Source organism: Lactuca virosa, chromosome 8 (assembly GCF_052849685.1).
Source record: "Lactuca virosa cultivar CGN04683 chromosome 8, Lactuca_virosa_CGN04683_v6, whole genome shotgun sequence".
Lineage (NCBI taxonomy): Eukaryota > Viridiplantae > Streptophyta > Magnoliopsida > Asterales > Asteraceae > Lactuca > Lactuca virosa.
The window spans coordinates 270,207,929-270,219,865 of NC_136433.1; positions in this window are offsets into that span (position 1 = coordinate 270,207,929).

Genomic DNA, 11,937 nt, shown 5'->3' on the forward strand with positions numbered 1-11,937 from the left:
TTGCCTTTTAAACGAAACTCTAATTTTGAAAAGCCTTCTATACCACTGAAGCTCATATTCTAAAAAATTTAAAAACAAAAAAACAAAGGAAATATGGCACAAGCATTATCACTAAACGTTTCCAACAGTGTTGGTGGTTCTAATCGAGCCCCAATACTTGTTGCTAGTGAATATCATCATTGGTCTCAAAGGATGGAGAGATATCTAAAAAGACTCGGTAGAGATGTGTGGAGATCCATGGAAGAAGGACCTCGTGTTTCGGATCTCACACATGTTCAAGCCGATGGTGCTCAAGCCAGATAGGAGGAGCTCAAGCTGCAATGAATGGTCCCACGAAAGATGATCTTGATAAGATGGAAAGCGATGTTGTTGCTTTTTATGAAATATCCTGCGGAGTTGCTCCTGACAACTTCGACATCATCATAAATTGTAAATCAGCCAAACAAATCTGGGATGTTCTCAAGAACTTATATGAAGGTTCTGAGCAAGCTCAATATAAGAAGCTCGCCACCGCACTCAACGAGTTCAACAACTTCAAAGCTCATGCTGGTGAAAGTCTTGAAGATTCCTTCAAAATATTCAACCTGATTGTAACAAAGTTGTCAAATGCTGGCACCGTCCGAAGTAATCATGAAACAAATCTTCAGTTTCTCAATGGTTTGGGTAAACACTGGACTACGGCGAAAATGATAGTCCAAGGAGATAGGAAGATTCACACTCTATCTCTTTTGAAGCTATATGGCGAACTTCATGCACAAGAATCAACTGTGCTAAAATATTATGCAGACTTCGGAGGACCACTCGCTCTCATAGATCAGACCCCTCACAACAAAAACATCCAACCTTACTCTCCCTCGTATGACAATCCACCACAGTCATACGAAGCAGATTCAGAATATGACGATGAAGAAGAGTTCCAAAACGCTATTGCCCTTGTTAGCTAACAGTTCAACAGGCTACCACCCTCATCATTTCGCAAAAATCAGCAGTTCACTAAACCTCCCTTCAACCGTAACTTTAATCCGCAAAACAACCATTCTCAATATCCCAAAAATCCTCACCAGTCTCCGCAACCTTAGAATACTCATCAATCCAAGGAGACACCGCACTCTGTCAAGCCTACTGACTCCAGTACCTCAACTGAAGACAAATGATGTTATCATTTGTCACAAATGCAACAAAGAAAACCACTTTGCTAAAGACTGTAAAGCTAATGTGGTGAAGGACAGAGCATTCTATCTTAGAATGGCTCCAGAAATGGAAGAAAAGGAAAGAGCAAGGGCTTATGTGGCCCAAGGTAAGAGGGATCATCAAGTTTGGTCTTCAGGAGAAGAAGTTGAAGATTTCAACAACATCAAGGGCAAGGGAAAAATTTGCATGATGGCAACTGCTGATGAGGATGGGTCAACAAAGCTGGAGAAAAACTACTGCTACATGGCAAAAGATGGAACTCTTAGCATCGTTGAGCAGGTAAAACTCATGATCCAATCTAATGATTACAGCATGCATGATTGTCAACCTTTCTTAGACAACCTTAATGACAGTTGTGTTGCCGTCCTTTCAGACTATAACAAGGCCTTAGATGAGAAGAACATAGCGTCCCAGGAAATGTTTGAGGTAAGAGGACGACTAGAAGATAAGAGACTAAAAGTTGCCATGTTAGAAAAAGACTTAGTGTTAGAGAAGGATGCTAGAATGTTGTGTGAAACTCAGTTAGGAATAGCTTTGAATCAAAGGGATCTAGCCCAAAAAGAAAATGTACGCTTGAATCTTTTAATTGAAAATTTGTTTAATGAAAGTGAAGCTATTGAAAATCTTGTGAATAATGGAACCATAGATAACACATACAATTGGGGTTGGTCCAATGGGTATTCCACCGCAATGGACTCATCACCCCGATTTAACAAAGATCATCCCTATGTCCCTCCGGATCGAGAGTTTCATTTCCTAGTCAATGACAAAACATCCCCGAGGACATTAGAACCCACTTCAGTATACTTCATAATTTGAGCAATAATTGTGTCATCGAGGAAATTCTTCCTGAAACCTCGGATCATTCAGGTCACCAAATACCCATCATTGGCACAATTTATCCCAACTCTCAGACATCTTTAGTTGTTGATGAAGAAATTCTTAAGGAAGGACCGGATGAAACTGTAAATTTGACACCTTTATCCTCAGACTGCAGTTCCGTTCTCTACAGTCTTAGACCTCAGTCCTCAACACTGCCTTCCATAAAATGTCAAACTAAGGAACCATCTTTGACTTACTCTGCAGTAGTCCAGTCTTCCTTACCGCAGATCACAGTCAAGAGCACAGTGACTGTTCAGCCAATTCTTCATGAGTTGACCATAGAAAATTTTGAATACGGTCAATGTTCTATGAGTCCTGAGTCTTCTAGTTCAGATGAATCAAGTCCTCATTTTCAAAAACAGTTAAATGTTTCCAAGAAACCGTAGTTGAATATCACTGATTGCGGTTCTCCAAAAACCCAAGAAAAACGGGCTTTCAAAGAGGAACTTAGATCTCGTGGTAAAAAGTGGGAAATCTTTTTCAAAAAGAAAAAACAAGCCAAAGTTTCAAACCAAAAGAGTCCTGAAAAACCTGTTGTCTCCAATCATTTTTCAAAAAACATTGCAGTCAAGGAATTAGACAAAAAGGTATTTACAGTTCCAAGAATTATTTCAAAATCTTCTGACAAATTCCAAAAGAGAATTCAGTCTTTTCAAAGGTATCGTTTTCAAATCTATTCATTGGATGACCCAAAATGGAAAGGGATTTTACCAACTCCTACACCTTTTAAGTCACATCAGTTTTTCAAAAGAATACAACATAGGAGGACTACAAGTGTTCACACTTTTTCAAATCCCAAGGGCACCGCAGTCAGAACTTTCATAACTCACTCTTGGACTGGTCATATGACTCACACTACACCCTCCGGACCGCTGACCAAGTACAGTGTCTGGATGAAGGAGAAAAATCTTACTTTTGGATTTTATTATCAGAAAAGGTCATATCAAGTCCAACCTCGTATTTCTACAAAACCTCATAACACTCCAAAAGTTCACAAACACCCAGATCTAGGTTTCAAGATTGACACAAAACTTGTTCCAACAATCCATGTTCATGCATCTAAGAAAAGGAATTCACTTGTAACCCCGGACTCCAAACTTGTTTGGGTGCCCAAACTAACCATGTAATTTTTCAGGCAATGTGGAAGGAGGAACAAGAAGAGGAGTGGTTGATAGACAGTTCCTGCTCCTTGCACATAACCGGAAGGTTAGAATACCTTCAGGATTTCAGGCCTATATGTAACAGTAGAAATGTCACATTCGGCAACAATATGAATGGAATCATCAGAGGTTACGGTGTGTTAACAACAGGGAACTTCTCAATACAAAAGTTTGCTTACATAGAAGGCCTCAAGCATAATCTCATAAGTGTAGGCCAACTATGCAAAGCAGGCCATCAGGTTGAGTTTGATAATGAATACTGCTACATTATGACAAGTGATAGAATCAGCTGTTTGATCAAATCTAATTCCGAAGGAACAATGTATCCTTTGGATGTCTCATGATCATCCAGAAACCGCAGTTGTGCTTTCTGTCCAAAGCAGTATCCGAAGTCAGCTGGCTGTGGCATCGCAAGCTAGCTCATCTGAACTTTCGGTATATCAACAACCTTGTCACCGTAGAACTCGTTCGATGTCTCCTTATTCTAAATTACAACAATGATACTCTCTGCCCAGCTTGTGAGTATGGTAAACAATCAAATGGAAGCCATCCACTGGTGATTGATTCATCAATTTCTGAACCCTTAGAGCTCTTACACATTGATCTCTGCGATCCATCTACCATAGCTAGTCTCCATCACAAGAAGTATATATTGGTTATAGTTGATTACTTCACTCATTTCACTTGGGTCTTTTTCCCGAGGCTCAAATCTGAAACACCACATGTTCTGATCAATTTCATCAAAGAGATTGAACTCCAAATCAAGTTTCCAGTATGAAGAATCCCAAGTGACAATGGAACCGAGCTTACGAATCATTTATTGAATAGTTTCTTGGTTTCCAAAGGAATCAGTCACGACTTCTCAGCTCCCTACACACCGCAGCAAAATGGAGTTGTAGAGCGAAGAAACCGTACTCTGGTCGAAGCAGCCAGATCTATGCTAAACTTTGCAAACCTTCCTTTATACTTCTGGGCCGAAGCAGCGTCAACCGCAAACCAAATGTCAGATTCTTTCACATATTTGGGTGTAGATGTTTTGTGATCAACAACAAGGATCACCTCAACAAGTTTGCACCGAATTCCGATGAAGGAATTTTTCTTGGCTACTCAACAAACAAGGTGGCCTACAGGGTCCTTATCAGACGCACAAGGTTGATCATCGAAAGCTTCGATGTTAAATTCGATGACTATTACGTCCGCAACACTGCTCCCTCATCTGAAACAAAGATCATCATGGAAAGTGATATCCCAGTCTCCTCGGGTCCTCTTAACATAGTTGAGGTTAACTATGATGACCTTTTCGACCTCGTAGAGACTGCTCATCTATCTGAAATTCTTGTGTCTCCAGAAGCTCATCACCAACACACAGAAGTATCTGGACCTTCAATGTCTGAAGACTTATCGTACGGAACTTCCACCTCGGTGGTTGAGGGGGAAAAGCATAACTCCGGTTTAAGCGCCAACCATCGAGGTTCCAGTTATTGAATACGCATCTCTGATATTTATCTGCAGAGTCACAACTCAATCAAACGTCTCAAAATCTGACCATGAAGAAATAGATAACATCGATACAAGAACTTACTCAAGGATTATCACTCACTTACCAATCCTGGGGGAACCATCTCAGGTTCAGGGGGAACTCTCGTCCGCAATCCATGGGAACCTCACTCAAATGCTGATCAAACTCCTTCAGTCCAAGACACTTCTGTGGGCTGTTTACAAGTCGAGGGGGAACTACCTTCTCCAACCGCATAGTCTCCTAATATCGAAGACATTCCCTCCACTGCAGCCGCTAATCATCTTCAACCTCGTCTGTACGTCTGGACAAAGGACCACCCACCGGGTCAAATCATTGGTAACCCATCATTTGGCGTACAAACTCGATCTTCTAATGACCTAACGGACCACTGCCACTATGCAGCCTTCATGTCCGAAGTAGAGCCTCGATCCATCAAGGAAGCTCTCCTAGAGCCTGACTGGATCACCGCCATGCAAGCCGAACTAGCCGGGTTTGAAAGAAACAAGGTTTGGAAGCTGGTTCTAAAGCCAAAAGGTCACACTATTGTTGGAACAAGATGGGTGTTCAAAAAAAAAACTTGATGAATCTGGTGCGGTCGTGCGAAACAAAGCAAGATTAGTTGCCAATGGGTATAGTCAACTGGAAGGTGTTGACTATGATGAAACTTATGCCCCCATAGCCAGGATGGAAGCCATACGCATCTTCTTAGCATATGCGGCACACAAAAATATCATAGTACATCAAATGGATGTAAAAAGTGTCTTCCTGAATGGTGAACTGAAAGAAGCGGTTTACTTACAACAACCCCCAGGCTTCGAAAATCAAGATTTCCTAGATTATTGTTTCAAGCTTGAGAAAGCAGTGTATGGTCTTAAGCAAGCACCAAGGGAATGGTACGAGACTCTTTCTGAGTTTCTTGTCACGTTCGAATACAAAAGAGGTGTGATTGATCCTACATTATTTAGAAAGAAAAATGGTAATCACCTTATGCTTGTCCAAACCTATGTGGATGATATCATATTTGGGCCAACTGATCAAGGTATGGTGGATGAATTTGCAAAGCTCATGACTAACAAGTTCCAAATGAGCATGAATAGAGAGATCAATTTCTTTCTAGGACTCTAAGTGAAACAAGTCCCTCAAGGGCTATTCATCCATCAGGAAAAATATACCTCTGAACTGCTAAAGAAATACGCAATGGATAACTGTTCCTCAGCCAAAGTTCCTATGGCCTTCGGATATAAGATTTTTTCTAATCCTTCCGGAGAAATAGTGGAACACAAAACTTATAGAGGAATGATTGGTTCTTTGATGTACCTCACCGCAAGCAGACCAGACATTGTCTTCGCAACAGGCTTATGTGCCAGGTACCAAGCAAATCCCAAAGTATCGCACTTGACCGCAGTCAAGCAAATCTTTAGATACCTCAAGGGAAGCAAAGCCCTAGGCCTCTGGTACCCCTCAGGAAATGATTTCAGCCTTCAAGCCTTCACCGATGCGGATCATGCCTGATGCATATTGGATAGAAAGAGTACTTCCGGTGGTTGTCAATTTCTTGGAGGAAGACTGGTCAGCTGGTCCTCAAGAAAAAAAAATTGTGTTTCTTTGTCTACCGTAGAAGCTGAGTATGTGGCTGCAACCAGCTATTGTTCTCAAGTCTTATGGATGAAAACCTAATTGATGGACTATAGATACAGAATGATGTGGATACCGATCTACTATGATTCCGAGAGTGCCATTGCGATTTCTCATAATCCCATTCACCACTCAAAGACAAAACACATTGGACTTCGGTATCACTACATCAAAGACCATATTCTCACAGGTAACATCGAACTAATTTTTGTCAATACTCACGAAGAGATTGTTGATGTGTTTACATAGGCACTTGATGCAACAAAACTTAACAGTTTTCTGAAAATGTTAGGAATGATGAATCCGGACCCGCAATTCTTCTTTAATTGATAGGTACCGCAGACCACCTCTGGTTTCCGTTGTGGTCCTAGAGTAATATATCTATCATACATGGTTTCAGTATACTCTATATACCGCAACCATATATCATACTTATATTCCTTGGGTCTTTATTGTTTGTTATTTCTGATCTTTTATCAAGTGTTCCATTCAGATCCGGCTACTGCAGTAACACTGTCTTCCACTGCAGTCATTACACCATCCACAGTCACATTGAATGAATCCTCAACCATTTCATAAATCCACTGATAATATTGTGTGCTATTTAATGATCTTCATTAAATAAAGAAAAATATTCTTAAAAAAACATTCGTTTTGTAGCATACAACGTTTCAGTTTCTTTCATAATCACCTTTATCATGTCAGACCTATTTTAAGATAAATGCCAAATAAATTGTTTTTCCCATAAAAGAAATCTTTTAAGAAATCTTTTACCTTTTTCTTGTCACATCTCCTAGCCCCAAAATGTCTAATCTGTTTCCACTTCCCCTTTATGTTGGGTTTTGAGCATTCTAACACTTCCTAAGTGTACATGCAACCCTATTAAACCTTGGATCTATGTTTGTCTAAGATACATGCAAAATATTATTTTCCAAGGTTTATAACCTATCTAGCATGGCATGGGGTACTTTTAAACATAAAAGAACTAGATGAGTTACATACCTTTTGTTGATTGTTGATTCCTTGGAGTTTGAGAGCCAAGCACCAATAATGTGAATGCCTCAAATGGAAATCACAAATCACCACAAACTTGGAAAATGTATGAGAGAGTATACTAACTCTTGATTTTGGCCACCACACTTACACACACATTAGTGTCTTTTTCATGCAACATAAGCTTGTTTATATAGTGTACATGGTTAGGGTGAAACCCTAATAACCCATGTCTTTTCCTCTTCCAAGGATCCATGGGTTAAAAGCTCCATGGATCATCCATGGACTTCCATATAAGCTTAGCCCATTAACAAATGAGCATTAGCCCACACCATATAAATACAATAGCCCATGATTTAATTAGTCTTCCTTTTAATCACTAAATCAATTCATAATTAATTCAAGATTAAAACTAATTAAATAACATGACTTTATATTAATATATTATAACTTATAATATATTAATAAATCGTAAGTATACAATTCTCATAAAATTATCCATAAACAGTTTGGGTGAAGTGCAACCCAAATGGACCATGCCGGGTCGGGTCAAGTATATACCAAATAAGTTATGGACTTAGACACCTTATCCAACAGTCTCCCACTTGGATAAGTCTAATAACTGTATTTGCGTATGTTACTTCAGGAACCAACCAGCAATCGTAGCTCTCGAAAACTCTGTTGAACTATGAAGTGCCATTTTAGATAAGTGATCATATAATCCTCTGTTCTCATGATATCAGCCGGACAAATACATGGAACAACGTCGTACTTATTGTCCAGCAGTTTGTTTCCCGATTTTGCGATTTGTTTGACAAAGAACTAAATTGAACACATCAATTAGGTTCTGACCGGGCCCGGTACATAGGTCAAAACAAAATCATCGAGGGGCCCAGATATCGCTTCTAATCCTCCAAGGACTAGAAGGAACAGATAAACTTCGACTCATATACTTGTTTCTACTACTTGTTGAATTATACACAAAGGCACGTTTTATAACATCAAGTTACTGATGCGTTTACATGCAATCAATGCACAACCAACTCATAGGTAACAACTCATATCTCTAGGTTTGAAGACTTATATGATATTACCGTCTCACGATCACTCGAGATAAATTCCATGAAGTGATACAAGTGAGCGTGGGTTGAATCCAATACTCATAACTTATGAGCACTCATGAGTGTTGTAGCCATGTCCAACATCTTAGACCTCTACAACCAACTCATGACAGTCTTGATTCATATCTACTTCCAACATATGACCGACTGTGGATGGTTTGAATAACTTAATCATTCGGAAAGAATAACCTAGTTATTATGGAAGTCAAAACATGCAAAGTGAAACACAATAATAATCGAATCCAATATGGTCTCAGAACCCTTTTGAATATAAATAAAACCATCTTTTATTTATCACCATATTGATTACACATTATTCATTGTATAATGTTTCAAATAATCAACTTAATACTTGAACAAAAACAACAGTCGTCCCATGCTCCTAGCATGTACACTTTGTTTTTTTTTTTTTTTTTTTTTTTTTTTTTTTTTTATAAACAATAGTTATGCCATACTCCAAGTATGCACACTATGTTTGTCTACGATCTTTACTTTGTGAAATAGATCAATTGAACATTATTCCAATGATGCTCATTTCACAATCCCAAATCCTTATTGTAAATGTAAGAATTCCCAATTCCTACCATTTACCAAAAAAACTGTTAGATTTTAAACTTATATGCACTAATCCTCTCGTAATGATTATGCACAAGGTCACAAAAACCTTGTCATCAGTCATTACAGAGGATTCCAAAGGAGATCAACTCTATGGAAACGAACTCTCATATTCAAAGTACATTGCTTTGAACATCCTTCTTGCATAAAAGTTTCTAATCTTACACAGATTGAACAACTTCCACCTATGGAGACATTTCCATAGTCCCATTTCGACTATCACTTCCGAACAAGAGTTACCTCTTTTCAGAATATGTCAATATGGTCCTTTCCAACAATTTACATCATACTTCCAACTGTCCCTGAGCAACCAATCTTTGGTGAACCTTAGATTGTCCTCGACAATTGCTTAATCATTTTAGTCATATCCGGTTCTATTCCTTTTTCCCTCTTAATGCTCTAAGCATTTTGAAAAATTTAGAACGGATGAATATTATAGCACATGTGACCGATCCTATACCCGAAGCATATGGGACACGATTCACGATGTCTCACATAAAGACCTGATACTGGATCAGTCTTTTGCTACAATATTTTTTTATTTGTCATGTTTTCAAAAATCGACTATGAAGAGGGATGCCGTAATCATAATCGAATTTGAGAACGCAATGGAATTTCCTTATGTTGAACCATTCCAACATAAAATTCATATATATATCCTTGACTAAAGATGATTAAAACTCAATCTAAGCTTTTAGAATTGAAATGAAGTATAATTTCCTCTCCCTTAATTATAGCAAAACAACTTTTTCAACCCCTACAACTTTACGAATTGAAACTTTTGTTTTTCTATAATTAACATTGCTAACTTGCAACGCTAAACATAATAATCATGCTCCCACTAACATGATGATTATCAGCATAACACTTATGCTCCCACTAGCTCTGACATATTTCCAGAAATCAGCTGGACTTCTGAAATTTAGATTCGTACACCCTTTCTTAGATAGCTCACATGTGTGTCTAAACAATTTCCAGAACTATGAAAAGGGATGCCGTAATCATAGTCTTAATTGTTTAGACCTTTGCCATTTCTCAAAAGTCCATGTTAGTGTGCCGGTTAACCACACACGCTCCACTAACGACTTTGAGAATGCAAACATCACAATTGCTATCTACTTAAAATCTTCTTAGTGAAAGCATTTCCTCACCATCATTTTCATGAATCAGAGAGAAACCTTATGACACTTAGATTTTATGGTGTATGAGTTCCTATCCATGTGAATTTGTCAAAACCATAATCACAAGACTTGGTTAGTAACAAATTCAGCCTTACATGGATTGAACTTGTTCAATCTTAATTTCTTGTCATCTGGTAGCACAAGGCCCACCAATGCTTCCAAGATGTTATGTACACAGTTTAGAACTAACAGAACTCATATGCATAGTCAACTTAATAGGAATAGACACAGAAACAAGAATTATGTCAACTTAATAGGTTTCAAACCTTAAGTCGTGTGCTAGTGATAAAACTCAGGTTTTACTCTTGATTAAATCTTGAAATCCTTTTAGGATCTTTAAGACTCCCACTGTCCTCTTGACATATAAGTTTCCCTAGTCAAGAACCATTCCTTGACAAAACAAATATTCAAGGGATAGTGCAGATTCTTATTAAGATAAACACTTCACACAATTGGTCTTAGTTGGTCTTTGTCTTATCCAAGACATCACAACTTACCAATTTCAAATGTACAGGAGTAGAAAACATTTTACACTACATTTGATAAGTGTTTTAAACCTTACTTTATGTCACTCAATGTTACAATCTTGGAGTATGACTCTAAGAGTTGTTTTGGAACGAAGTATGATCCATCTTCTTGATTTTAACCATTCCAACAATTCATGACCCCTCATCTTAGTCATAACAATGCACTAAGATGTCCTCAGAGTATGAATTTGTGATATGGTTTCATAATCATTAAGATGATCATAAAAACATGTATGATCCATCTACTTGATTTTAACCATTCCAACAATTCATGACCCCTCATCTTAGTCATAACAATGCACTAAGATGTCCTTAGAGTATGAATTTGTGATATGGTTTCATAATCATTAAGATGATCTTAAAACAAGATACTAAAGTACTCTCCCATCTTTTCAGATTTGAGAAACATTTTATCTTTCTGCCCAATTTGATTCTTCCCATTCGTCCTGCCATAGATTGAAACTTTTCCAATGTTTCAAAATTGTACTACAACTTGTAGGTACAACCATATTTACTTAAACTTTAGTAAATCATGACGAATAGTCTTATCGATCTTTGTGGTGGACCTTGACCAGCACACACCCAGTGTATCTAATTCCTTAGTCCTTCAATTGACTCACATATGCATGTGATCAATGAATTAGTCTCAATTTTACAAAGATGAAAATTCTCATTCATCATACAATACAGCTTGTATGATTCCAAGTTTCTGGCTAACTGAAGCTTGGGTGATGAGAACCTTTCCTCATTTGGAAAATTCAGACACTACCACATATGAGAGAATCAAACTCATATTTCTAATATTGCTAGAAACATACAAACATCAATTTTCCATAAATGTCATTGTAAGGGGATATAATATAAAATAAACTAAACAAAACTTTTATTTCTTTATTAAAATGCGGAAAAATATTCCTTGCAATGCATCTTCAAATGAAAACTATGATATTACATATTTCCTAGCAATCTATCATAACTTTTAAGTAGTAGCTCAAAAATCCGATCCTCGAACCATGCGATAGAAATCCATCTTCGTGATCAGATTCAGCACACTCTTATTTTAACCTTCCTTTTGCTCGATCCTGCTAAACATCAAGATGCAACCTAGTCACA